Source organism: Macaca nemestrina, chromosome Y, assembly GCF_043159975.1.
Source record: "Macaca nemestrina isolate mMacNem1 chromosome Y, mMacNem.hap1, whole genome shotgun sequence".
Taxonomy (NCBI): Eukaryota; Metazoa; Chordata; class Mammalia; order Primates; family Cercopithecidae; genus Macaca; species Macaca nemestrina.
Window position 1 is genome coordinate 9,175,877 of NC_092146.1, and position 26,595 is coordinate 9,202,471.

The window sequence follows — 26,595 nt, forward strand, 5'->3', positions numbered from 1 at the left end:
TCAAGGAACCACCACACAATCTGGTAAATCCAGTATCCTCCTTCATTCCAAATGAAAACAGCAGAACTGAAATTAAGAATGGAGGCTATAATTGCCTAGAGTATCTTACAACTCTCTTTAGCTCGATAATATTCTGTCAATTCTTTAAAAAAAAATGCATAAGGAAACCGAAGAAACACAATGCATACAGGTTTGTTTCAGAGCTTGCAGCCACTCTGAGTTTAGTCACTGTTTACACAATATTACTTTTATGACGTTATCATTCTACGCATCATATGCCTTTTTTTTTCTTTTCTTTTAGAGACAGTCTTGCTTTGCCACAAAGGCTGAAGTGCAGTGGAGTAATCACGGCTCACTGAAGCCTCAAAATTCTGTCCTCCAGCAATCCTCCCACTTCAGCCTCGCAAGCAGCTGGGAGTAGGGGCATGTACCATGACCCACCACGTGAAGCCAATTTTAGTTTTTGTAGACATAGGGTCTTGCTATGTTGCCCAGTCTGGTCTAAACTGATGATCTCAAGTGATCCTACTAGCTGGGTCTCACAAAGTGCTGGGATCACAAGCATGAGCCACTGTGCCCAGTCATAGCTTCTAAGAATAAATGTGAGGAAATGCCTTCCCAAGCATGCTACAAAACATGGAGGGAATAAGGATAAATATTTATCAATCTAACTACATGAAAATTGAAAATCTACAAATGGCATAAGGTAAAAAAACAAAAACAAAAACAAAAACCCTGCAATAATATGGGGGTATAACTGTTACAGGAGTTATTAAGAAATTATTATAAGCAGACAGAGAGACAAAGGGGTCCTTGGAAAATTTTTGTCTCTTTTAAAGCAACTCCAGAAGCAGTTCCTGACTAGAAGAAATGCCCTGGCTTTTAGAGTCGGGTTGGCAAACTTTGAGACACAAATGCCTGCCATTAGAAACTGGGTACACCAAAACATTGTAATTCCTGCCCTCTTCTCCTTGACCTTGCCACTCACATGTTCCTGGCCATATGGCTGCTCCCAAATATCCCAATGTGTGCAGAACATCATGGTGCCCTTCATCTACATAGTAAAACCTAGGGTGTAGAGCCAGTTTTTTCAGGGGCTATGTGAGTGACTGCCTAGTCAAACCAATCCCCGGAGCCCAAGAAAATCAGACATCACCTCCTCCAGCCTCTTTACATAACTTTGGTGCAATGGCCGGGAATACAAGGTACAGTCTTTGTCAAGAGTGACAACTGTGGAAGCAAGCTTAAAACCTGCCTCTCATTGTGACAGCTCTATATTAAAATAAATCAAACAAATCAATGGGCATCCATCAGCCTAATAGAGACAGTTAGTGCTGGCTGCCATACTAAAACATGGATGTGAGGACAAACATGGAGAACCCCCTGTTACACACGGATATTGAATTTCTGGCCAGGGCACACCCTGGCATGATTCAAAGGTCTCTGGCCTGGACACAGCATCCAACAGCCCATTCCAGGAGTTTGCAGAGAATTTTTAACTATTCTCTTGCAAAACTATTTTTCTCTAGCTGCAGCTTCTTACACTTTCTCTGTATGAAACATGTACAGATTTTTAGTCTAGGAACAGAGTTTTCCTGTTTCCCCTGGGGTGAAGCTACTTGCTAGCACTTCTCTGTTGAGGACATAGCATCTCTAAGCCAACATCGCCACCCAGTGCTAATGGAAATCTTCTTCGAGGCACGCTTTGTTCCTTTTTCACAGCAACACCACAGCTTTCTTTCACAGGGTTAGAAATCAGGCTCCAGGTCTCTAGCAGTTTCTTTTAGAAGTTTCTGGCTTTAGCAATTAGGAGTAGGATATTTTCTGTAGCCAAATTTTAGTCTCGATAGTGGCCCACTGGTAGGGAAATGGCCATTCCATTCCCATATTCCTTTCAGGCACCTATTCTGTCTCCTAGTAAGACAGTATGTAATTAGTAAGGAGACTTAAGTCCAGAAGTTAATGGGAACCATTTGTCTATGGATAAATGCTTTAGCCTGGGCCATAGTGGCAGGATATAGAGTTCCATCTAGCACACTTCTCACTTAAGGTAACCTTGACAAATTACGTGTTTTTTTTTCCTGAAATCCATTTCTTAAAAAAGGCACACAAGCAACACATGTCTAGGGGATCAAAGGGAAATAAAAGAAGATTAAGACTGCTTGCAGGAAGCATAAATAAGACCCCAAATTTAGTTTCTCTGGTGCCATGGCTTGGAGTGCATTAACATGTAGTCACTATTCATTTTTTTGTTTTGTTTTTTAATAGAATCTTGCTCTGTCACCCATGTTGAAATGCAGTGGTGTGATCTCAGCTCATTGCACTTCTGCCTCTTGGGTTCAAGTGATTCTTCGGTGTCAGCCTCCCGAGTAGCTGGTATTACAGACGCACACCCCAACGCCCGGCTAATTTTTGTATTTTAGTGAAGATGAGGTTTCACCATATTGGGCATGCTGCTCTTGAACTCCTGACCTTGTTCCCTACCTGCCACGGCCTCCAAAACTGCTGGGATTACAGGTGTGAGCCACCGCAACTGGCCAACTGTATTTTAAAGCACTTAGGTTCCATTGACTCTGAAACTGTGAAGAAGTGTCTTGTTTTCTTTTGCTCAGGAGTATGGCCTTCTTACTAGATCTTTGCAAGTGTTGCCAAATAATTCAGCCCATTTAGCAGTCATATTAGGCAGGTCCAAAGAAAAAAATTTCCCAAAATTAGAGAAGCAAGTTTCAGGGAAACTATCTGAGGATTCCCTTATCTGTGGCCCCTTTGATTTTCCTTCTCATCGCAGGGCCTTCCTCAAGTAACAGGAGACTTATTTAAATTTTCTGATGATCCTGATAGATAAATAAAAGCTTTCCAAAATTTAATTCAGGTATTTGATCTCTTATGAAGGACTGTTATGCTGCTCCTAAGCCAAACCCTCACTCCAGCTAAAACAGGCAGCTCTGCAAGCAAAAGAAAATTTTGGAGATGAGCAATCAGTCCCCTGTAGTAGGTTAAAAGGGAAAAGAGAAAATAGGAAAATAAGGAAGGCAAAGAAATAGGGGAAACACCATTCCTAATAGGAAAAGAGGCAATACCTCTTGACAGCCCTAATAGGAACCACTTCCTTTCGTGTTTTCCTTCTTTTGTGGTTTAATATGTCTTCTATCACTTTGTTAATGTTCATCCAACCTGGGAAAAGTTAATTTTCAAAACCTAAAATGCTTGGCTTAGAGTTGATCTAGGGGAAAGGAAACCCAGAAGCCTGATATGCCAGCAAAAAGGTAAAACATTTTTTCCAGCTGGGCTTTTGGCTTCTGTCTCCCTGCGCAAACCAGTAAAAGGAAACATAAGGATTATTGTTTACATTATCTGTAAATTTATATATAATAACAAAGGATTTGTGAGGTCCGTGTTAAGTTGTAGATTATTTGTTGGCTTTATATGTGTTTCTGTATGATTCTGTCAACGAAAGGGTACGTGAAGTCAGACTGCAGGCCCAGGACCCCATAAGCCTGTGGTTCAAGCCAGCCCAACTAAATGGCCAGCAACAAACTGGGCTACAGCCCTCCATCTTGTGTCTTGTTCTTGGGAACATAACCTGTAACCATGTGGCAATATTTTGTTTTAGCCTCTGCCATTTTACAAGGGTGGATGTATTCTTCCGCTAAGTCAGTTCCTGGATGAGGGCCACAAAATCGGATAAGCCAGTTTGTCAATCTGGCTGGCGTCAGCTAATCCATCAATGCCAGAGTTTACAAAATATCTTAAGCACTGATCTTGAGAGCAGGTTACGTATGGTGAAAATCTTGCAGCCTCCAGCTGCCTGACAGCTAAACCCTGGTATCTAATCTTGTGGCTATCTTCTTGGTCTAAACCCCAGGCAATAACGAAGTATATATTGGGAAGCAGCTGTTATCATCTTTGTTTTAGACTGTAGACTGTGTATCAGGTTCCTTCTAAAATTGGTCAAGCCTAAACCCAGTTATGGGCAAGGACAGCATGGGGGCAGGAAACAAAATTGAGTTGTTTGGGTCAATTCTTTTTCACTGTCTCTGTGACAATTTTGCCATGACAATTTCAAAACCTGTCTCATTTTTATAAAAATATCTTGCAAACTCACGGTTAAATAATAACCTAATTAAGGTTTGTTGGTTTCATCTGCGAGATTACTTTTTCTAAAGGTCAAAAGCTGAAAATCTTAAGAGCTTGGCCTGGCTAAGGTCAAGTAACAAGGAATTTTTAAGAAATTTTCTGAAAAAGTTTTCAGCTCCAATAAAAGTGGGTATTTAAGTTATAGATACATTAAAACTTTTTCTGGAAAAAAAGGCTCTTCTCTGCTCAGTCAACTGAACTATTTTTGTTTGTTTTTTGTCTAACCACTCTCAATGCAGGCATTAGAGGCCCTAAGGTAACTTACGATAGCATGGGATTCCTGGGGGAAAACAGAGTAGATGCCACAGACCTCATATTGCAAAACACACACACACACACACACACACACACCCACCCCCCAAATCACCATTTTCCTGATGAATCCTCTATAATTAAAAGGAGAAGTTTCCTCTCAAAATCAAAGGCTCTGTTCTGTTATGTATGGTGTTACCACTATTTTGGGTCTTGGGGATATCAAATTATTTCACATTACGAGAGAGCTTTGATGTGTAATTACTAAGTAGAAAATACACTGTATGGATTGGTTAATCATAGTTATATATCAGAAAAGCATGCTCTTGGCCACTTAATATATGTGGAAACATCCTCATCTCCCCGACTAAGAAACAAGGGTCCCATGGGTGATGGGTTAATTGCCTTCAGCTCTGTCTGCTCATTAGGTCCCAAAAAGGCATGCTACTGGCCCTGTTCTTCCAAGGGCTCCAAACTGAAGCCAGTAATCCAAATTTAAAACCTGGCAAATGAAAAATCTTGGATAAATCTTCTCTTTGTTTTACTATCTATGTGTTGTGTGTAATGTCTATTTAAAAAAGCTCTAATTAACTGCCTTAAAGAAAAATAAGCACTTAAGTGAAAGGTTTTTTAGTTCATGTGACTTTAAGAAAGAAAGTCCTAAGAATTATTGGCAAAATGCAAGTGTGTTCAAAATGCAAATAGGAGGTCTAAATCATACAACTTAGATATCAGGTTTCAAAATTTTCCAAGGTGATACGCTGCCTGTTTGACAGAGAGGTAAGGCCTGGGACACGTGGAGCTAGATGCTGGAAAATCAAACTTTATCTGCACTTCTGTCTGCATCTTCTATGATCCACACCTGGTATACAACTAAAATCACTTACTAGCCAGGGTTTTCACCAAAAATGAAAGTTGCTAAACATCAACAGTGAACGTTAACCAAACTCAAGCGGGTATTGTATGGTCTTTTCATAAACTGAGCATTGAAATAAAAGCCAAGACATCAAGGAAGTCTTAAGAAACTAATCTGCCCTTTAGAAAAATAATTATAAAAAGCTTGTAAATATTTCTCCTCATGGTCAAATTGGTTGAGATTAAATGAAATGATCTCTAAGGTTTTATTTAAACAAATTGGGGTTAACATTAACAAACTAATGCAAGGGTAAAATTTGGCTTTGGAAAGGATTTTCATGTAATAGCAATGGCTAATGAAAAGTTTTTGCCTTTTGAGCCATCACTTCGGCAAAACAAATAATTTGTGGCAATCTGGAATTCTATTTCATAAATCAAGTGTTCTAAACCTCTAACATTTAAGACATCCCAAAAGGAAGCTTCAAGTTTCAAAGTTGTCCTTCCTAATGCCTAGATTTTTGGATGGTTTAGAGGGCCTCTGAAACACTCAGAAAAAGAGGTATACAGGACGAATTTATTCACATGAGCTTGCCAAAATGATGTCCAATCTTGTTATATTTTAGTGAATAATACTAACATATGTTCCAAAATTGTATGGAAATTCTAAAATTCCAATGTCTAAGTATATGCTGTCAATCATAATTAAGGGTACAGTTATTGTAAACCACGCAGATAAACAAACTTCTTTGTCAGTCATGTTTTTAACTGTTAACTATCCTGGAAGCTTTTTCATTCACAGACAATGGTTTTCTTGCTTTGTTCCTTCTAAAAAGATGGTTTATAATTGTGCTATTTTAAGGACTTTAATAGGTATTCTCAAATGCAGGTTTTTAATAGCTTTGAAGATTGTAACATTGGAACAGGGAAAGAATGTACAGACCTCATAAAGAACTGATATATTTACAAATATCAAGCAAAAGAAGAGTTAACTAATTGGATGGCACTCAGAAAGTTAAAGCCATCTTTTTAACTTTGGTTTGGAATACTGATGGTCCCTGTTTTTGTTTTTTTTGTTTTGTTTTGTTTTGTTTTTTCAGAGTCAAGAAAACTTATTTTAAACTATTTATAGCCTTTAAAAGTTGAGTAATATATTCTCCTGTAATCAAAATTTGGAGTATGTTTGTTGTAAACTGTGAGTACTCTTAACTTATGGCAAGATAGTTGTTTGCATCAGTGCAATAAGAATCCATTTACTTTGTCCACTGAACAGAACTGGAAAAACCGGTTATTTTACCGTGAATTGACTAAAATAATGTGTTTCCCTTTGAGGAATCAAGGTTGACATGCAGAACCAATAAAACCTCCTTGGGGAGAACTGGCTTCATACCTTGTCTACACAGTCCCTGCACAGGGTTCCTAACCTGTGGTCAGTAAATAATGTCCCTTTCAAAAAGGTCTGGGAGTTTCAACTTTATTTGGGACCTCAAGAGGAGAGGACCAGCCAGCTCACAGGTATTTGAGGATACAAACCACGGTTGGGCACAGTTTTAAAGGTCTGACCTAACGTTATTTGTGGAACAGAGTTTCATCAAAGTTAACCCAAAAAGGCCTATGTAAAAATAACCATTCTTGCTGCACGTTATGCAAGTAATCAGTCCAAGTATAAGAATAAAGTTCATTCTATGAACAGCACACACAGTCCTGTCACAACTTTTTTTTTTTTTTTAACCAAAAATGAGGCCTGCAGAGAGAAATTGTGCTCTAAAACTTATAATACATTTATCATTAACTCCTAGCACTGAGAGGCAAAGCCAGCTGAGCTTCTGGGTTTGGTGGGGACTAGGAGAACTTTTGTGTGTGGCTAAAGAATTGCAAATGAACCAATCAGTGCTCTGTGTCTAGCTAAAGATTGTAAACACACCAACCAGCACTCTGTAAAATGGACCAATCAGTGCTCTCTAAAATGGGCCAATCAGCAGGATGTGGGTGGGACCAAATAAGGGAATAAAAGCTGGCCACCCAAGTCATCAGTGGCAACCCACTGGGGTCCCTTTCCTAGCTTTGGAAGTTTTGTTCTCTCACCCTTCACAGTAAATCTTGTTGCTGCTCACTGTTTGGGTATGCACTAGCTTCAGGAGTTTTAACACTCAACACAAGGATCTGCAGCTTCATTCCTGAAGTCAGTGAGACCAGGAACTTACCAGGAGGAACACACAACTCTAGATATGCCACCTTTAAGAGCTGTAACACTGTTGCAAAGGTCTGCACTTTCACTCCTGAAGTTAGCAAGACAATGAACCCACCGGAAAGAAGAAACTCTGGACACATCTGAAGGAACAAACTCCAGACACACCATCTTTGAGAACTCTTAACACTCACCGTGAGGGTCTGAGGCTTCATTCCTGAAGTCAGCAAGACCAATAACCCACTGGAAGGAATAAATTCTGAACACAGTACCATTAATTGTCTTTTAAGCTTTTTGTCTACCTTTTAGACTAACCATGCTTATTCCTGTGAATCAAGTGGTAATCTCTTGCAGCTTGGTAAAAACAAAAAGGGATGGGTAATTATCTGGATCAATATACTAGTTCTAGGGAGTTATCCTGCAAATTCTTCCAGGTATAAAATTGAATAGGGTGCCCATAACTTTGTTGGGGAAAATCAAATAAAGGAACTTCATAGACTTCCAAAAGTCTTCGATATCTTGGACTAACACCTCTAGTAAAACACAGGAAAATCTACAGTTACTTAAATATCAAATCAAAATTATTTAGAGGCTCAGGAAAAATGCAGCCTTCAGCCCCGGGTGACTACAATCTCTCTTTAATGAATTGCAGTCTACTTTATAAAATCAGTTAATCCCTGTATTAAACTCTCTCTTGCTTATACGTCTTGCATTAATATTTGAACCCTGAATACTCAACAGTATAACTCAAACTGTTTATCTCTTCCATAGAAGGCATCAAACTCCATATGGTGCTGCAAACTGAACCATGCATGGACACACTGTTCTTCTGAAGACCCTTAGATCAACCGTAGGAGGAGCCCTAGCTGCTGTTCCCCATTCGATGCCCCTTTTCAGCAGGAAGTAGCCAGAAAGAGTCATCGCCCAAAACCCTCTAACAGCAGTTAAGGTGACTTCTTCTGGGAATGGGGGGCGGGACGGGATATGTTATAGATATTATTAAGAAATGATTTTAAGCAGATAGAAGGGACAAGGAGCCCTTGGAAAGTTTCTGTGTCTTTTAAAGCAGCTCCATAAACGTTTCTTGTCTAGCTGGACAGCCAGGGCTCTTAGAGCCCAGCAGACAAACTTTGATATGCAAATGCTGCCCATAAAAAGTTGGGTCCATTCAAATGTGGCAATTCCTGCCCTCTTTTCCTTGACCTTGCCTTCAAATATGCCTAGCAACATGGCTACCCCCACATAGCCCCACGTATGTAGAATATCATGGTGCCCTGCATTTGCATATTAAATGGCTAGGGTGGGAGGGCCAGTTTTTTCAGGGGCTATGTGAGTAACTTGCCTGGTCAAATCAATCCCCTGAGCCCTATGCAAATTAGACATCACCTCTTCCAGCCTCCCCATGTAACTGGCTGGTTTCCCCACTGCTTGGGGTTTCCTTGTTCAGCTTTGGAAACCTCCTCCCTCTGCCTCAGTACAGGGGAGCTTCTTCCTTGTTTCCTCTTCCTTGTCTATTATACTCTTGGTTTCTAAAACCACTCCATGTGTGTCCATGTCATTTTATGCAGTTCAAATAGAGAAGAGCCCTCGTACTCACTCATCGGAGCCATATCATAACGAGGACTAAATTGAAGACATTTTCGTAATATGAAAGAGCTCTTAAAAATCAATTAATAAAAGAAAAATGGGGAAACGCATGGACGGTTTGCAGCAAAAAAAAATCAAAACGTTAAACAAAGGTGAACAAAATGTTAAACACAGACAAACAAAATCTTTATATGTTGAATGAACAGAAACAAAATCATAAATGCAAATTAATACAACAGAGAAACCATTATTTTTCCTATAACACTACTAAGATTAAAACTTTGATAATGCTAATATTGGAAAGAGAGTGGATGTATAGCGATGCTAATTCACTTGGAAGAGAAATTTGTCAGTGTTTATATATATTCAAAGTGTAAGTGCCCTTGAATGTAGTCATTCCACTTCTAGGAATTTACACAGCTATACTTTCACAAAGGGCACAAAGAGTGCACACTGCACGATGGTTACTTCTAATGGCCAAAAGCAAACAATAAAACAACTAAATCTCCATCAATATGGGGTTAAATACATTCTTTTAAAAATAATTAGTCTAAATATACTGCTGCAGAAAGATATATTGGTGAATATAAAAGCAAATTGCATACAGAATCTACAATATAATCCCACTTGATTGTGTGTTTTAATTACGAATACAGAGAGTTTTAAACTCAATTCTACAAGGAAGACCGATAAATAAAATTATTCATTCTAATTATCAGTGGAGAATGAGATTACAGAAAATGGGCAGAATTTGCCACTTTGCTATCATTGTGTATCTTTCTGAATAGTTTGAAACTTTGTTTTAAACCACAAGCCTAAATTATTTAAGAAACTTTTAGTTTCTTGGAACAAAAACCTTAGTCTGCTCAGCACCTTTCCTCTATCCCTACCCCCTTCAATGAGGGAATTACAGTTAGATTGTTTTGTCACAGTCTGCATTTCATCTTGGATCACCTCATCCAAACTTGCTAACATTAAGGTTCACTCTTGGTGATGTTAAAGTTCTATGGGTTTTGACATTCCATATTTGCATTCTCTTAACACTGTCTTCCATAGAGATGTTTTTAATTTCAATGAAGTCTAATTCGCCCACATTTTTCTTTCATTTATCTTGCTTTTGGTGTTATATCTCACATAGAATTTATCCTGTTTTTGTTTGGAAGTTTTGCAGTTTTGCATTTTATATTTAGGTCTAGCATTCATTTTTGTGCATGTGAATATCAAATTGTTCCAGCACAACTTGTGGAATTGAATTGTGTTTGCACCATTGTTAAAAAAGATCAACTGACTATATTTGTGTGAATATACTTTTGGAGTTTATAATTCTGTCCCCATTGATGTATGTGTCTATTATTTTACCAATTGAACATAAGAATCTTAACTTTCACAAAGCAAAGGGCCAATGTCCAGACTTTCTTCCCTCATCCAAATTCTTTCTTCCCTCATCACTTTCTGTGCATCATTATCTCTGACAGGAAATACTAGGAGTAGGAAGAATAGTGAGTAGAATCTTGGGGGAATCTACTGTGGCCATTCAACAGCTTAGCACCACCTGAGCATAGATATATTAGGATACAGTAAGACCACAGGTCTCTGAGTCAGGGAAGAGACAACAGTTAGGTAAAAAATACCTTGTTACAGATTTCTGTTGGTTAATTGCAGTCCATCAATTTTTAAAATAATTGTATTTTACCAGGAGCTATTTTATTGTTAGCTAAAGTTCTACCCAAATTTTGGCCCTAGGATGTTTGAAATGTCTGCTACTTAATGTTTTTCTGACTTCTAGAAATTATACAGGGATGCTAGATAAAGCAGGTAAGCGCTGTCAACCAGATGTCTTCCTGAACCTGATGCATTTAAAGAGGCTGTGTAGAGGTAGAAAAACAAATTTTAAAGATAATGTGCCTATTGCAAGTACACAGACTTTCTCTCTCTCTCTCTCTCTCTCTCTCTGTCTGTCTGTCTGTCTCTCGCCCTTTCTCTCTCTCTCTCCACATTCCTTCCTTCCTCCCTTTCTTGTTTGTGATGGCATCTAGCTCTGTCAACCAGGCTGTATTGCAGTGGGATGATTTCGGTTCATAACAATGTTCACCTTCCAGGTTCAAGCAGTTCTTCTGACTCAGCCTTCCAAGCAGCTGGGATTACAGGCACTTGTCATCAGGTCTGGCAAGTTTGTGTATTTTTAGTAGAAATAGGGTTTCACCATGTTGGCCAGACTGATATAAAACCCCTGACCTTAAGTGATCCTCCTGCTTTGCCCTTTGAAAGTGCTGGAATTACAGACACAAGGCAATGTGCCTGGCTCATAGATTATTTCTTAATATTTCTGAAGCCATATATTTGCTTTTGAAGTAACAGTTAAGCAATATACGCTAGCTATATACCTTAAAATTATGCTACCCAGTATGGTAGTCACAATGCACATGCAGCTAATTAAACATAAATTTAAAAGTCAGTTATTCACACTAGCCACATTTCAAGTGCTCAACAGCCACGAGGCTAGCAGCTACCACATTAAACAGCATAGTTATAGACATTTCCATCTTCACAGAGAATCACACTGGATGGTGCTTAGAACAGAAAATGTGGGATTATTTACCCTACTGAATTTCAGTAGGGATGGCCTGGTTTGAAGGAAGCCCAAAACGTCTTGTGATTCAATTTATTTATCATGTGCTAACATTACTACCAACAGCCTTGCCAGTTAACTCACAGACTTAACTAATGGCTGGCAGAAAGTAAGTACTCAAATGATTAAGTTCTGAATGGATTGATGAATTAATGCATGGATGGATGAATGAATGTTACTGTGGGGATGATAGCAAAACAGGCAACAGACAAAACCCAAGGATGTACCAACACAACGGGACCAGTACTAACTCACTAACTCACGGATTGTTTAAAGAGACCTAAAAAGTATACATCAAAGGCAAATTACAGGCCTATGTTTATACTACAAAGCCCATCATCAAGTCTAACCAATGGTCTGGAACCCACAGTAGTTATGGACTCTATGAATGTTTATTATCAAGGCCAAAATTAAGCCAATTTATCACGTCTGCATAAACATTTAAAAACAAAAGACACATAACACATTATTGAACCATATCTCATTCTTGAAGGGCATAATACATTTAATACTCTTATCAATTGTACTTGAGAGGGATATCTAGTATACACAGATGGTATAAAAATCAGTTTTTGGTTTTTTCTTTCAGAAATGTTCTCAACAGTGAATATTTTTATAAAGAGTACCTTTTAGCATATCCAGGGCCCTTGATATTGTCTGCTGTTTTCTTATTTGAGTATATAAAAGTTACTACAAAAATGGAAATATAGGCCAGAGTCGGTGGCTCACCCTTGTAATCCCAGCGTTTTAGGAGGCCAAGGCAGGAGGGTTGCCTGGGATGAGGAGTTTGAGGCCAGCCTGGCCAAGAAAGTGAAACCCCATCTCTATTAAAATACAAAAAATAAAAAATAAAAAATAAATCTGCCTGGTGTGGTGGTGGGTGCCTGCAATCAAGGCTACTAAGGAGACTGTGACAAGAGAACCGCTTGAATCCAGGAAGCAGAGGGTGTGCTGAGCCAAGATCATGCCATTGCACTCCAGTCTGGGCAACAAGAGTGAGACTTCCTCTCAAGAAAGAAAAAAGAAAAGAAAAGAAAAGAAAATTAGGTAAGGTATGGTTAGCAAGGAAAAATCAAGTCATTTAAATCAAATTAAATTTCTTACTCTTTTCCCTAAAAATTAGCTTCATTGAATTTTATTTAAAAAGTTACATAGAAAACTCTTGCTATAGTTTACAAAGATGTAGACTCCCACCTGTTTGGTTTACTTTATCAAATCCTGAAACCTGTAAAAAGAAAATATTTTACTTTTATTCAGCTATTTGCTCATACTCATAATTAACAAACCAAAGTACATTATAGAAACTCAGCAATCTTACCAGTGATTTGTAGAGACTGGAAGTAGGGTTAATTTTAATGTTTTGTAATAGATTCTGCATAGTACAATTTGTGTGTGTGTTGTTTTTTGAGATGGCGTCTCTCTCTGTCATCCAGGCTGGAGTGCAGGCAGTGGTTGCAGTGAGCCGAGATGGTGCCATTGCCCTCCAGCCTAAGTGACAGAGCTAGAGCGGGTCTCCAAAAAATACATAAGTATATAAATACATTCCTAATGTCTATAAATAAAACCTGGCTGCTTCTGAAGACATGCAGCATATCTAACACAGGAACAGCAAAACAAATTCATGTTCTCACTCATAAGTGGGAGCTGAACACTAACACATGGACACAGGGAGGGGACCACCACACACCCGGGCCTGTTGGGAGATGGGGGGCTAGAAGATGGATAGCATTAGGAGAAATACCTAATATAGATACAGGTTGATGGGTACAGCAAACCCCCATGGCACGTGTGTACACCTATGTAACAAACCCATATGTTCTGTACATGTATCCCAGAACATAAAGTATATATAAAAATGTTTTCATTTAAATATTTACTGAGGCCAGGTGCAGTGGCTCACATCTGTAATCCCAGCAGTTTGGGAGGCCGAGGCGGGTGGATCACTTCAGGTCAGGAGTTCTAGACTAACCCGGCCAAACGTGATGAAACACTATCTCCACTAAAAATACAAAAATTACCCAGGTATGGGGGCCGGTGCCTGTAATCCCAGACTACCAATAGGGGAAAGGGGGCAAAAACAGTTGTGGTAGGCAGCACTTTAAAAATGGATATTAAACTACCACAATCTTCAACAAATATGTTTAAGCAATCAAGGCTAATGTGGTAGCTCACACTGTAAACTCGCCAATTTGAGAGTTTGAAGACATGTGGATTACCTGAGGTCAGGAAAATAAGACCAGTCTGACCAACATAGTGAAACCCCATCTCTGCTAAAAACACAAAACTTAGCCAGGAGTGGGGGTGTGAGCTTTGAGTCCAAACTACTTGGAAGTCTGAGACAGGGGAATTGCTTGAACCCAGGAGGCAGAGGTTGAATGAGCCGAGATCACGCCACTGCACTCTAGCTTGGTTGAGAGAGAGAGACCCCATCCAAAACGAAAACAAAAACAAAACAAAACAAAACAAAAAATACTGTACTAAGATCCTTGTGTCCTTAAAACTTTGAAACCTGAAACTTTGGGATAATTATAAACAACAAAAAGAAAGTAAAAACCTATGAAGAAAACCAAGAGTGAAATCGAATGTAAACTTTAGACTTTGGACGATAATGACATGTCACCGTAGATTATGAATTGTAGCCAGTATACAACTTTGACAGTGGAGAGGCTGTGCATGTGTAGGATCAGCGAGTGTTTGAGAATTCCCTGTACTTCCCACTCAACTTTGCTGTAAACACAAACTGTTTTGAAAAATAAAGTCTGCTAAACACACATACACACGCTCATATCTACAGGTAGTTTGCTGAATCTGCATTTAAAATAGCAAAGTGGGACTAATGTTCAACAGTAATAGTGAAGAAATCTAGTTACAATAATTAGAAATGTACTAAAAACAAAAGGAAAGTCTTTTTAATATTTGAGACATTTACAGACTTTTTTTAAATTTTGTATTTCTCACATATAATTACAAAGAAGAGAAACACATTAAAAGACTAGGCAAAAAAAAAAAAAAAAAAAAAAAAAAAAAAAAAAAAACAGCTTATTTTAGAGCTGTAGGTTTACTGCCTTGCATTGTCACTTAAAAGTTACCTGACTGACCGCTCCAGAGTCTGGTTCCTCATCTGTAACACCCAAAACATCTGCAGAGTGCCTAACACAGTGCCAAGCTCACAGTGGACATTCAGTAGATTCTCGGTCTTACTAGACAACATGGAGGATAGATGGATCAATTTTAGCTCTGAAACATTTAGAGATTCTATAGCATAATTTTACAAAAGACTAAATGAGATGCCGAGAAATTAATTCGAAATTTAGTGACCCCTTGTTACATAACAAACATATTATGTGCAGGTACGACGTGAATGCAAAGAGGAATGACAAATGGACCTAGTTAAAAAGCACTTAAGTTACAATGTCGATGCAAAGAGGAATGAGAAATGGACCTAGTCAAAGAGCACTTAGTTCTAATGCAGCATTTAACAGTCATCAGAGGAAGAAACTGTTAATAAAAAAGGTAAAAACACAGACAATGAAAGACTTCACCTTTTCTTTTGCTAAGTCACTTTCTTATGATTATTCATAAGCAAATGAATAATCATAGCCACATCTTGGTAAGTGCTCGGCCAATGAAGAGTTAGAGGCGCCTAGTAAGAGGAAGCTCCCTTCCAGTGAAATAGACTGAGGCTGCAGTTCTCCATTCTATAGAGGGTGCATCAATACATGAATCTGCAGGTTGTGAAGTTGTGTCTAGCTCAAAAAAAAAAAAGGAAAGACAGACAAGGGAAAGAAATGACAGCAGAACTGTCTCAGTAGAAATATAGAGAGATTAGAGAGATACATTATATTCATTGGAAATCTTCCTTTATTTTCATAATGGTTCTAGATCCATGGCCAGAAGTTAGGAAGCTTCCCCTGCACACATCTCACCCAGTGAGAGAAGCAGCCCAGTGGGTTGTAGAAAAACCTTTCTTTCCCCATCTTCCAAGTGAAACTGGTGATTAGCCAGACCTGCTTCACTTCTTTAGAAGCCCATTTTAGCCAGCTTACGACTGGGATATGAAGTATAGGAAAAAATTCTGCCAGTTTATCGCACCTCTGTGGATTGTTGGATAATACAACCAAAACATTCAACAACAGGGGACTGCTACATACATTACAGAAATATCCAAAGATAAGCCTGTTGCCACAGAAAATAAAGATTTCAAGAGACTTTTAAGAAAACAGGGCAATGTTCACTCCATAGAACCTAAATTAAAATACGATATATACCCAGGAAATAGCCACATATTTTACACGTAAAATATGCTTTTGAAATGCACATTGCAATGAAAACAGGTTGAGCTAATTTTACTCCTGGCGGTTAATCCACATACAAGGTATACTAATAGATACTTGCTGCTCAAATTATATATTCAGACATTTCAATATAGTTTAAAGATAAATTTTTTCATTCCCCAAACTATTATTAAACACTACACCAGTATTTTCTATATGGTGTCAATGTCCCTCATCCAAATGTATTACAAACCCACTTTTTAATTTAGGAACCTGTAAGCCAGATTTATAAAACAAGTCTATCTTACTAAAATGTGTTCATTATATAAACGCTTCCTGCTCCTGTTTTATTGTCAGTTCAATTAACTATTTGAACATGCACCTTTAAGTCGACTCAAACTCAACATTTTCTCAAGTGTTTTCAAGAGACTGTAATATTTCAGGACAGAGTTATTTGGGAATATACTAATGTAATTCAAAAACACAATCTATGTATTATAGAATTATAAAAACCCAAACTTCGGATAAATTTAAATGTGAACTACCTGCTACAGTTTACACTTATAAAACTTATGACACATATATGCTTAAATCCGATACCTTGAGTGTGTCCAGTACACCCCAATCCTTCAATGTCTGGTACAGCTTTTTGTGCATCTCATCTTGATTCAACAAGTCAGACACAGGGAGCCTGTTGGACTAGAAGGCAATATGATTACAGGTTACTTGCGGGGCAGAGGGAATGTGAATGACTGTCTTCCTCTGTCGCCCAAGCTGGAACACAGTGGCACAATCTTGGTTCACTGCAGCCTCTGCCTCACAGGTTCAAGAGATTCTACCACTCCCAGCTAACTTTTGTATATTTAGTAGAGACGGGGTTCTGTCATGTTGGCCAGGGTGGTCTCAAACTCCTGACCTCAAGTGATCTGCCTGCGTTGGCCTCCCAAAATGTTGGGATTACAGGGATGAGCCACCATGCCTGACTGGAAACCTAGTTCTAACAGTTACTTTCTAGAGTAGCAGAGCTAAATATGTTACTTAGGATTTTTTTTTTTTCTAATCTGTTTGAACTCCTTATCTGTCAACATGATTATGCATTTGGATACTCTACATCTGACATTTCTTAGTGAGACCTTTGTCCCAGTTGACACGTGGCCATTCCTAAATGAGGTGCTGATTCTGGGTCATCACCCTCCATTCATGCTTGGCAGGAGAAGAGTTAGCAACTCAGTGAGTGTGATATCTCTCACACTACTTACTACATTCTGTTTAAGTAGCATTTTGTGCAATTGTTTAAGTCACGTGAGTCACATGCGTTAACAGAGGAAACTGTAAATAATGGTTAGATCAGATCATAAGCAACTTCTTAATTATCCACAGTGAGCCTGCCACAAATCCTTGTGAAAGACAGGACTAGCTGGATTTCCTAGGCGGACTAAGAATCCCTAAGCCTAGCTGGGAATGTGACTGCATCCACCTTTTAACAAGGGGCTTGGAACTTAGCTCACACCAGACCAATCAGGGAACTCATTAAAATGCTAATAAGGCAAAAACAGGAGGTAAAGAAATAGCCAATGATCTGTCACCTGAGAGCACAGTGGGAGGGACAATGATCCAGATATAAACCCAGGTATTCAGGGGGCCAATGGCTACTCTCTTTGGGTCTCCTCCCTTTGTAGGGGAGCTCTGTTTTCACTCTATTAAATCTTTCAACTGCGACTCTTCTGGTCTGTGTTTGTTACAGCTCAAGCTAAGCTTTCATACCCCGTCCACCACTGCTGTTTGTTGCCATCGCAGACCTGCCACTGACTTCCATTCCTCTGGATATGGCAGGGTGTCCACTGTGTTCCTGATCCAGTGAGGTGCTCATCGCCACTCCTGATTGGGCTAAAGGCTTGCCATTGTCCAGGTTCATCCTAATTGAGCTCAACACTAGTCACTGAGTTCCACGGTTCTCTTCCATGACCCATGACTTCTAATAGAGCTATAACATTCACTGCATGGCCCAAGATTCAATTTTTGGAATCCGTGAAGCCAAGAACCCCAGGTCAGAGAACACGAGACTTGCCACCATCTTGGAAGCAGCCCACCATCATCATCTTGGAAGCTCTGGGAGCAAGGACCACTCCCAGGTAACATTAGGACCCTCTACAGGATTAGTAGAGATTTGTTTTCAGTTCTGCCTTGTAAAACTTTTTTTTTTTTCTTTTTGAGACGGAGTCTCACTCTGTCTCCCATGCTGGAGTGCAGTAGCCTGATCTCAGCTCACTGCAAGCTCCACCTCCCAGGTTCATGCCATTCTCCTGCCACAGCCTCCTGAGTAGCTAGCACTACAGGCACCTGCAACCATGCCCTGCTTTTTTTTTTTTTTTTTTTTTTTTTTTGTACTTTTTTAGCAGAGACAGCTTTTCACCAGGTTAGCCAGGATGGTCTCGATCTCCTGATCTCGTGATCCACCTGCCTCGGCCTCCCAAAGTGCTGGGATTACAGGCATGAGCCACTGCACCTGGCCATAAAACTTGATTTTTATGAGATGAAATTGAAGTCAATTATAGGGAAAAAGCCCTATACTTAAAAACTAAAACTAATGAAATACTTAAAGCCCACTCATTAAGTATGAGGACCAAAGGTTCCACAATAAAGATGCTATCTCAGTATGTTCCTGCTGCTATAACAAAATATCTTAGACTGGGTAACCTATAAAAACCAGAAATGTATTTCCGAGAGTTTTAGAGGCTGGGAAGTCCAAGATCACTCGTTCAATGTCTGGTGAAAGCCCGGTCTCTGTTTCCAAGATGGCACATTTTTGCTGTGTTCTCCAGTGAGGACCAATACAGTATCCTCAAATGGTGTAAGGGAAAAAGGACCTAGTTAGTTCTGTTGACCCCTTTTATAAGGTCATTTAATCACCTGCAAAAGTCCCCACCTTTTAATTCTGTCTCACTGGGGGCTTTAAATTCCAAAGTATGAATTCTGGAGGGACACATACATTCAAGCTCTGTTACCCAGGCGGGACTGCAGTGGGATGATGTCGGTTCAATACAAACTTCACCTTCCAGGTTGAAGCGATTCGCCTGCCTCAGCCTTCCAAGTAGCTTGGATTAAAGGCACTTACCACCAGGTCTGGAAAATTTTTGTACTTTTAGAAGAGATGGGGTTTCAGCATGTTGGCCAGGCTGATTTCGAACTCCTGTTCTTAAGTGATTCACCTGCTTCAGCCTTCCAAAATGCTGGGATTAAAGGCATGAGTCACCACACCTGGCCCATAAATTATTTCTTAACATCCTTTAAAGCCATAAATTTCCTTTTGAAGTAACACTTAAGCAACAGATACTAGCTGTATACCTTAGAATTATCCTACCCAGTATGGTAGTCACAATGCACATGTAGCTAATTAAACATAAATAAAAGAGTCAGTCATTCAGTCACACTAGCCACATTTCAAGAGCTCAAAAGCCACATGAGGCTAGCATCTACCACATTAAACACCATAGATACAGACATTTCAATCTTCACAGAGAGTTACTCTGGATGGTGCTTAGAGCACAGAATGTACGATTATTAATCATACTGAATTTCCATAGGGATAGTCTGGTTTTCAGGCAGCCCAAAAGGTCTTGTGATCTGATTTCTTTATTACATGCTAAGACTTCTACCAAGAGCCTTGGCAATTAACTCACAGACTTACTTAATGGGTGGCAGAATGTGAGCGCTCAAATGATTAAGTTCTGAATGAATTGATGAATTACTGAATGTCCCTGTGGGGGTGACAGCAACGCAGGCAACAGGTTTACCCTTTGGTTAAAGGGTATACCAACAGAAAAGAACAATTACTAATTCACAAATTATTTTGAAAGACCTAAAGAGTAACTATATATGAAAGGCAAGTTGCCAGCTTACGTTTATGCTACAAAGCCCATCATCAAGTCTAACCAATGGTCTGCAACCCACAGTAGTTACTTACTCTATGAAAGTTTATTATCTAGGCCATAATTAAGGCAATTTACCAGGTCTGTATAAACACAGACAAACAAAAGATACATAACTCATTACTGAACCACATCTTATTCTTTTAGGACATGTTAATACATTTCATACTCTATAAATTGTACTTGAGAGAGATACCTAGTACACAAAGGCACTTGGCCTAAAAGTTACTTTTTGTTTTGTTTTGCTTTGTTTTTCAGAAATGTTCCCAGCAGTGGAAATTTTTTCAAAAAGCATCTTTTAGAGTGTCTGTCTGTAGGGTCCTTGATACTGTCTGCAGTTTTCCTATTTGAGTATCTAAAGGTTATTGCAAAAATGAAAATATAAGGGAAATGACCTGCAGAACAGGTGAACTGTTGTTTATAAGGTATGATCAGCAAGAAAAATCAACTAATTTAAATCAAATTAAATGTCTTATTCTTCTCCCTAAAAATTAGTTTCATTCTTTTATAAGAAAAAGTACATAGAAAAATCTTGCTATAGTTTACTTTATAGTTTATCCTAAGATGTAGGCGCCTACCTTTTGGTTTTCTTTATCAAATCCTGAAATCTGTTATAAGGTTTATTCAGCTACTCAGTTTAATTAACAAACCAAAATAGATTATATTAATTAAGCAATCTTACCAATAATTTGTAGAGAGTGGACGTAGGATTGATTTTAATGAGTTGTAATAGATCCTGCATGGTAAATACCTTAAGGAAAACAAAAATACCAATTGCACATAGTTTTATAGCAATGTTTAAATTACAAACTAGGATATGTTTCTGAATATGCAATTTAGAAATATTGTACAGAATAAATTAATAAATTATGACTGTGTGAACAAAGCAAAATTAAAGCTCTTTCTTACACTGTTAGTTGAATTACAATAAACACACGGAGGTCAAAAAGCTAAAATATCTTTCTTGATCATGTAATTAACCTCTAAGTACTTCACATTAAAGATGTTATGTCTAACCAGAATGACAGAAATGTGTAATACCTTAGAGATGTCACTGAAACATCTAATAACCAATGAATGCGTGAATGAGTTCTTGGGTCATTCAATTTCAATTTTTTTAAGTATTCCTCATTTAAAAATGTTAATAAACTAAATTTTTACTGTCATTACAACCATGACTAAAGTGTACCTAAAATATTGTTAAACAGACATTTTAGGTAGCTATTTATACATATTTCTCTACAGTATATATCATTTATTATGTCTACTCTGAGAACACCAGTATTTGTCTTCAACTGGATTTCCTTTAAGAAAATACTCTACATGGGCACTTGATATTAGTAGAAACTGTTAAGTTATATGAGTGGGATTAATTCCTGCTATAATAATTATACAAATAATTATTACACAATAGGCAAAAGTATAAAGTGATTAAAATTTTAGAGAAATAGGTATCAAAAATGAATTCCAGGCCAAGCACAATGACTCACAGCTATATTCCCGGCACTTTGGGAGGCTGAGGAGGGAAGATATCCTGGCATCAGGATTGAAGACAAGCCTGGCCAACATGATGAATCCCCAACCCTACTAAAAATACAAAAATTAGCTGGGTGTGGTGGTGTGCACCTGTAATCACAGCTACTTAGGAGGCTGAGGCAAGACAGGCTTGAACCTGGAAGACAGAGGTGGCAGTGAGACAAGATCGTACTATTGTACTCCAGTCTGAGTGAGAGAGAGAGAACCTTTCTCAAAAAAAAAAAAAAAATTGAGTAAATACATCCCTAATGTTGATAAATAAAATTTGGTTGCTTACAAAGAAATTCAGCATATCTAACACGGGAACAGAAAACCAAACACTATATGTTGTCACTCATAAGTGGGAACTGAACCATAACACATGAACAAAGGGAAGGCAACATCACACACCAGGGCCTATCAGGGGGTGGGGAGCTGGGGAAGGGATAGCAATAAGAGAAATTCCCAATGCGGATGATGGGTTGATGGGTGCAGCACACCACCATGGCACTTGTATAACTATGTAACAAACCCATAGGTTCTGCACATGTATACCAGAACTTTAATAAATAAAAATAAAAAAAGTTTTCATTCAAATACTGTACTAAGGCCAGGTGCAATGGGTCACACCTGTAATCCTGGTGCTTTGGAAGGGTGAGGTGGGTGGATCACTAGGAGCCCGAGACTAACCTGGCCAACACTGTGGGACATGGAGCACCATCTCCACTAAAAAATACAAAAATTAGCCAGGCATGGGGGCATGTGCCGGTAGTACCAGCTACTCTGGAGGGTGACACAGGAGAAATGCTTGAATCCTGGAGGCAGAGGCTGCAGTAAGCCCAGATCACATGACTGCACTCCAGCTTGGGTGACAGAGCAAGACTCCGTCTCAAAACAAAAACAAAACAAAATATTGCACTAAGCTTCTTGTGTCCTTAAAACTTTGAAACATGAAACTTTGGATGATTATAGACAATGTAAAGAAAGTAAAAACATGTGAACAGTACCAAGAGTGAAAGCTAACATAAACTATGGACTTTGGGTGACCATGACATGTCAGGGTGGGAGGGTTATCAATTGTAGCATATGTACCAGTTTGATGCAAGACGTTGATAGATTTTTTAAAATTACATATTCTTCACTTATATAATTGCAAAGAAGAGAAACATCTGCAGATTCTAGTGCAGAAAAAAAGGGCTCATTTTAGAGATCTAGGTTTACTGCCTCGCATTATCACTTACAGTTTACTTAATTCATCTTTCTAGAGTCTGGTTCCTCACCTGTAACACACAAAATATCTGCAATGTTCATATTAAAAATGCCAAGCCCACAGCACATATTCACCAGATTGGTAGAGTCTTATTAGACAACATGGAGAATAGATAGATCAATTTTAGCTCTGAAACATTTAGAGATTCTGTATCACGACTTTACAAAAGACTAAATGAGGTGCCAATAAATTAATTTCAAACCATTTGTTGCATTTCAAATATACTATGTGCAGGTACAATGTGAATTCAAATAGGATAAAGAAATAGGGGTCACGCCTGTAATCCCAGCAGTTTGGGAGGTTGAGGCAGGCAGATCCCAAGATCAGGAGATCAAGACCATCCTGGCTAACACGGTGAAACCCCATGTCTACTAAAAATACAAAAAAAAAAAAAAAAATAGCCGAGCATGGTAGCGGGCACCTGTAGTCCCAGCTACTCAGGATGGTGAGACAGGAGAAAGGTGTGAACCTGGGAAGCAGAACTTGCAGAGAGCCCAGATCATGCCACTGCACTTCAGCCTAGGCAAGAGAGTGAGACTCCATCTCAAAAAAAAAAAAAAAAAAAAAGAAAAGAAAAGAAAAATAGACCTAGTCAAGGATCTCTTGGATATAACGCAGCATTTCAGTCAGCAGTGGCAGAAATTGTTAATAAAAAAATTCAAAAGATAATGAAACACTTTACCTTTCATTTTGCTAAACCACTTTCTGGAAAGAAAACAGAAAGTGAATAGTCATAGCCACTTCTTTGTAAGTAATTAGCCACTAAAGAGTTAGTGGCCCCTAGTAAGAAGAAGCTCCCTTCCACTGAAATGGACTGAGGATGCAGTTTTCCATTCAATACACGGTGCATTCACACACCAAATAGCTGGTTTTGAAGTTGTGTCTAGCAAAGAAAGGAAAAAAAAAAAGAAAATGAAAGAGAATAGAAAGGAAGAGAAGAGAAAAGAGGGAGGGAAGGAGGGAGGGAGGGAGGAAGAGAGGAAGGGAAGGGAGGGAAGGTAAGGAATGTAGGTTGGTAGGAAGGAAGAAACAAGATAAAGAAATTTCAGCAAGATTGTCTCAATAGAGATATACACAGATATGTTACATTCATTGGAAACCTTCTTTTTATTTCCATAATGGTTCTTGATCCATGGCCAGAAGTTAGAAACCTCCCCCTGCACATGTCTTACCCTGTGAGACAAGCAGGTCAGTGCATTCAAGAAAAAGCTTGCTTTCCCCAGCTTCCAAGGGAAACTGGTGGTTAGCCAGGCTCACTTGCAGACTCTTCATTTCACTTCCCTAGAAGCCCATTTCAGCAGCTTACGATTGGGATATGAAGTATAGGAAAAAATTCTGCTAGTTTATCACACCTCTGTGGGCTGTTGGGGAATATAACCAAAATATTCAACAACAGGGGATAGCTACCTATATTGCAAAAGTATCCAAAGATAAGCCTGGTGCCACTGAAAATGAGGATTTCAAAAAAGAAATTTAAAAAAAAAACAGGATAATGCTCACCTTATATAACTTAAATTTAAAAATGATATATACACAGGATATATGTACATATTTTAAATGTAAAACATATGCTTTTGAAATGGATATTGCAACAAAAACACATTGAGCTAATCCTACTCCTGGATCTTGATCCACATATAAAGTATACTAATAGATATATGCTGCTTGAATTAAATATTCAGACATTTCAACATAGTTGAAATACGAAATTGTTCAGTCCGCAAATTTTTTTTTTTTTTTTTTTTTTTTTTTTTTTTTTTTGAGACGAAGTCTAGCTCTGTCGCTCGGGCTGGAGTGCAGTGTCCAGAACTCAGCTCACTGCAAGCTCCGCCTCCCGAGTTCACGTCATTCTCCTGCCTCAGCCTCGCCTGGCTAGGTATTTTTTTTTTTTTTTTTTTTTTTTTTTTTTTTGTATTTTTTAAGTAGAGACGGGGTTTCACCGTGTTAGCCAGGATGGTCTCGATCTCCTGACCTCGTGATCCGCCCGTCTCGGCCTCCCAAAGTGCTGGGATTACAGGCTTGATCCACCGCGCCCAGCCCCCAAATTATTATTAAACGGTACACTAGTACTTTCTATACTGTGTCAATATTCCTCATATAAATGTTATTTACAAACCCATTTATTAGTTGAGGAACCTGTAAGCCAGATATGTAAAACAAGCCTAACCTTACTAAAATGTGTTCAGTCTTCCTGCTCCTATTTTATTGACAGTTCAATTAATTATTTGAGCATGCCTCTTTAAGTCGACCCAAACACAACATTTTCTCAATGACTTCAGGAGACTGTACTATTTCAGGATAGAATTATTCAGGAATATAAAAATGTAATTCGCCAATACAATCTATGTATCATACGATTATTAAAACCCAAACTTTAAATGAATGTAAATGTGAACTACCTGTTACAGGTTACACTTGTAAAAGTTATGACATAAATACGCCTAAATCCGATACCTTGAGTATGCCCAGTACACCCCGATCCTTCAACGTCTGATGCAACTTTTTGCGCAGCTCATCTTGAATAAACATGTCAGACAAGGGGAGCATGTTGCACTAGAAGACATAATGGTTACAGGTTACCTGGGGGGCAGAAGGAGGGAACGTGAATGACTGAAAACAGACCAGTGGCCTCCAGGGAAGCCCTAAGTGGCCAGGCGGGAAAAGGGTTTTAAGGGACACCAAGAAAACTTTATTTCTGCCTGTCCCCAAGGAGGGGCAGGTATGTCTTCCTGAGCCATTATCAGAGGTCAGCTTGCTCCCTAGCCGCCTTGCTCGCCCCGCCGTGGCCCAAGTGGCCTGCCCAACCCGGGCTGCACGATCAACACGACGGGAATCGCTGCCCTCAGGGCCCTGCCTCTGTCCCGGGGGAGGAACAAGCATGCTGAACGCTCTCTGCCTTGCACTCTCAACTAGGTTTTCTTTTCTTTTCTTTTTTTTTTTTTTTTTTTTTTTGAGACGGAGTCTCGCTCTGCCGCCCAGGCTGGAGTGCAGTGGCCGGATCTCAGCTCACTTCAACTAGGTTTTCTATCAAACACGAGAGCTTCCTTTCTTCATGTTTCTGAGGCATGGGCGAGGAGCGTGACCGAGGCACAATTCAAAGGCGGCTGGAGGGCAGGGACCCAGACACCAAAGGCAGAAGTCGAGGAGACAGGACTGCGAGTTTACAACCCTCACATCCCATCCTGCCCCTCCCGGAAACCTACCAAGCACAGCCCTCCTGGTTAGAAGAGACAGAGCAGATGCGCTTGGTTGCCTAGCACCGGCCGGAAGCTCCACCCAGACCTCACGAGAACACATGCGCAAGGGGTCCTGGGAACTTGTCCGGTGGAAATCCCGGCTGAGGCTGCAGAGGGCGGGTTTCTAGGGTGGGACTGACATTGCGTTTACGTTGTGGGCCTCTTGCTGCAGGTGGGGAATGGAGCTAGTGGGGAATGGGCGTTTTGAGACCGTGGGGTACTTAACAGGCCCTGCATGACTGCGGAGGTTGGTGCTGTTTCTCCACTCCTCCCTGGGGTAGCCGCGCCGGACCTGCCAGGCCTTGACCGGCTCCTCCATGGAGCCAGAACTGCCACCTGCAAGTGTCCGCCCTCTCCGGGGCTTGGCTTTGGCGGTTTACTGGGTCATTCAACTGACCCGGTGCTTCCTAATGGCGCCACTGTTGCCTTTTGGAGCTGGAAGATTCTTCGTTTTGGCAGGCTGTCCTGTGCATTGTAGATTCAGTTGAATCCTGTTTCATCAGTACCACCTTCTCCACTAAACGTGACAACTAAAAATGTCTCCAAATATTGCCGTATGTCCTCTCAGAAGCAAGATGGCTCGGGGTTCACATCCACAGAGCTAAACATTTTTGAGTGCCCACCCGTGTGTGTTGTGAAGAAAGGTGAGCCCTTTCTCACAATGCTTAAATGTAATTCGAATGAAAAGGCACCAAACGTCTCAGTATCAATAATGAAAATATTACA

The 26,595-nt window shown here is 39.5% G+C and overlaps 1 pseudogene; it reads right to left on the reverse strand.

Annotated features, from left to right (window-relative positions):
- LOC139360939 (centriole and centriolar satellite protein OFD1-like) overlaps nucleotides 1–25,895 on the reverse strand; it is a 61,196-nt pseudogene extending 35,301 nt beyond the window's left edge.
- Nucleotides 25,896–26,595: the final 700 nt, after the last annotated feature.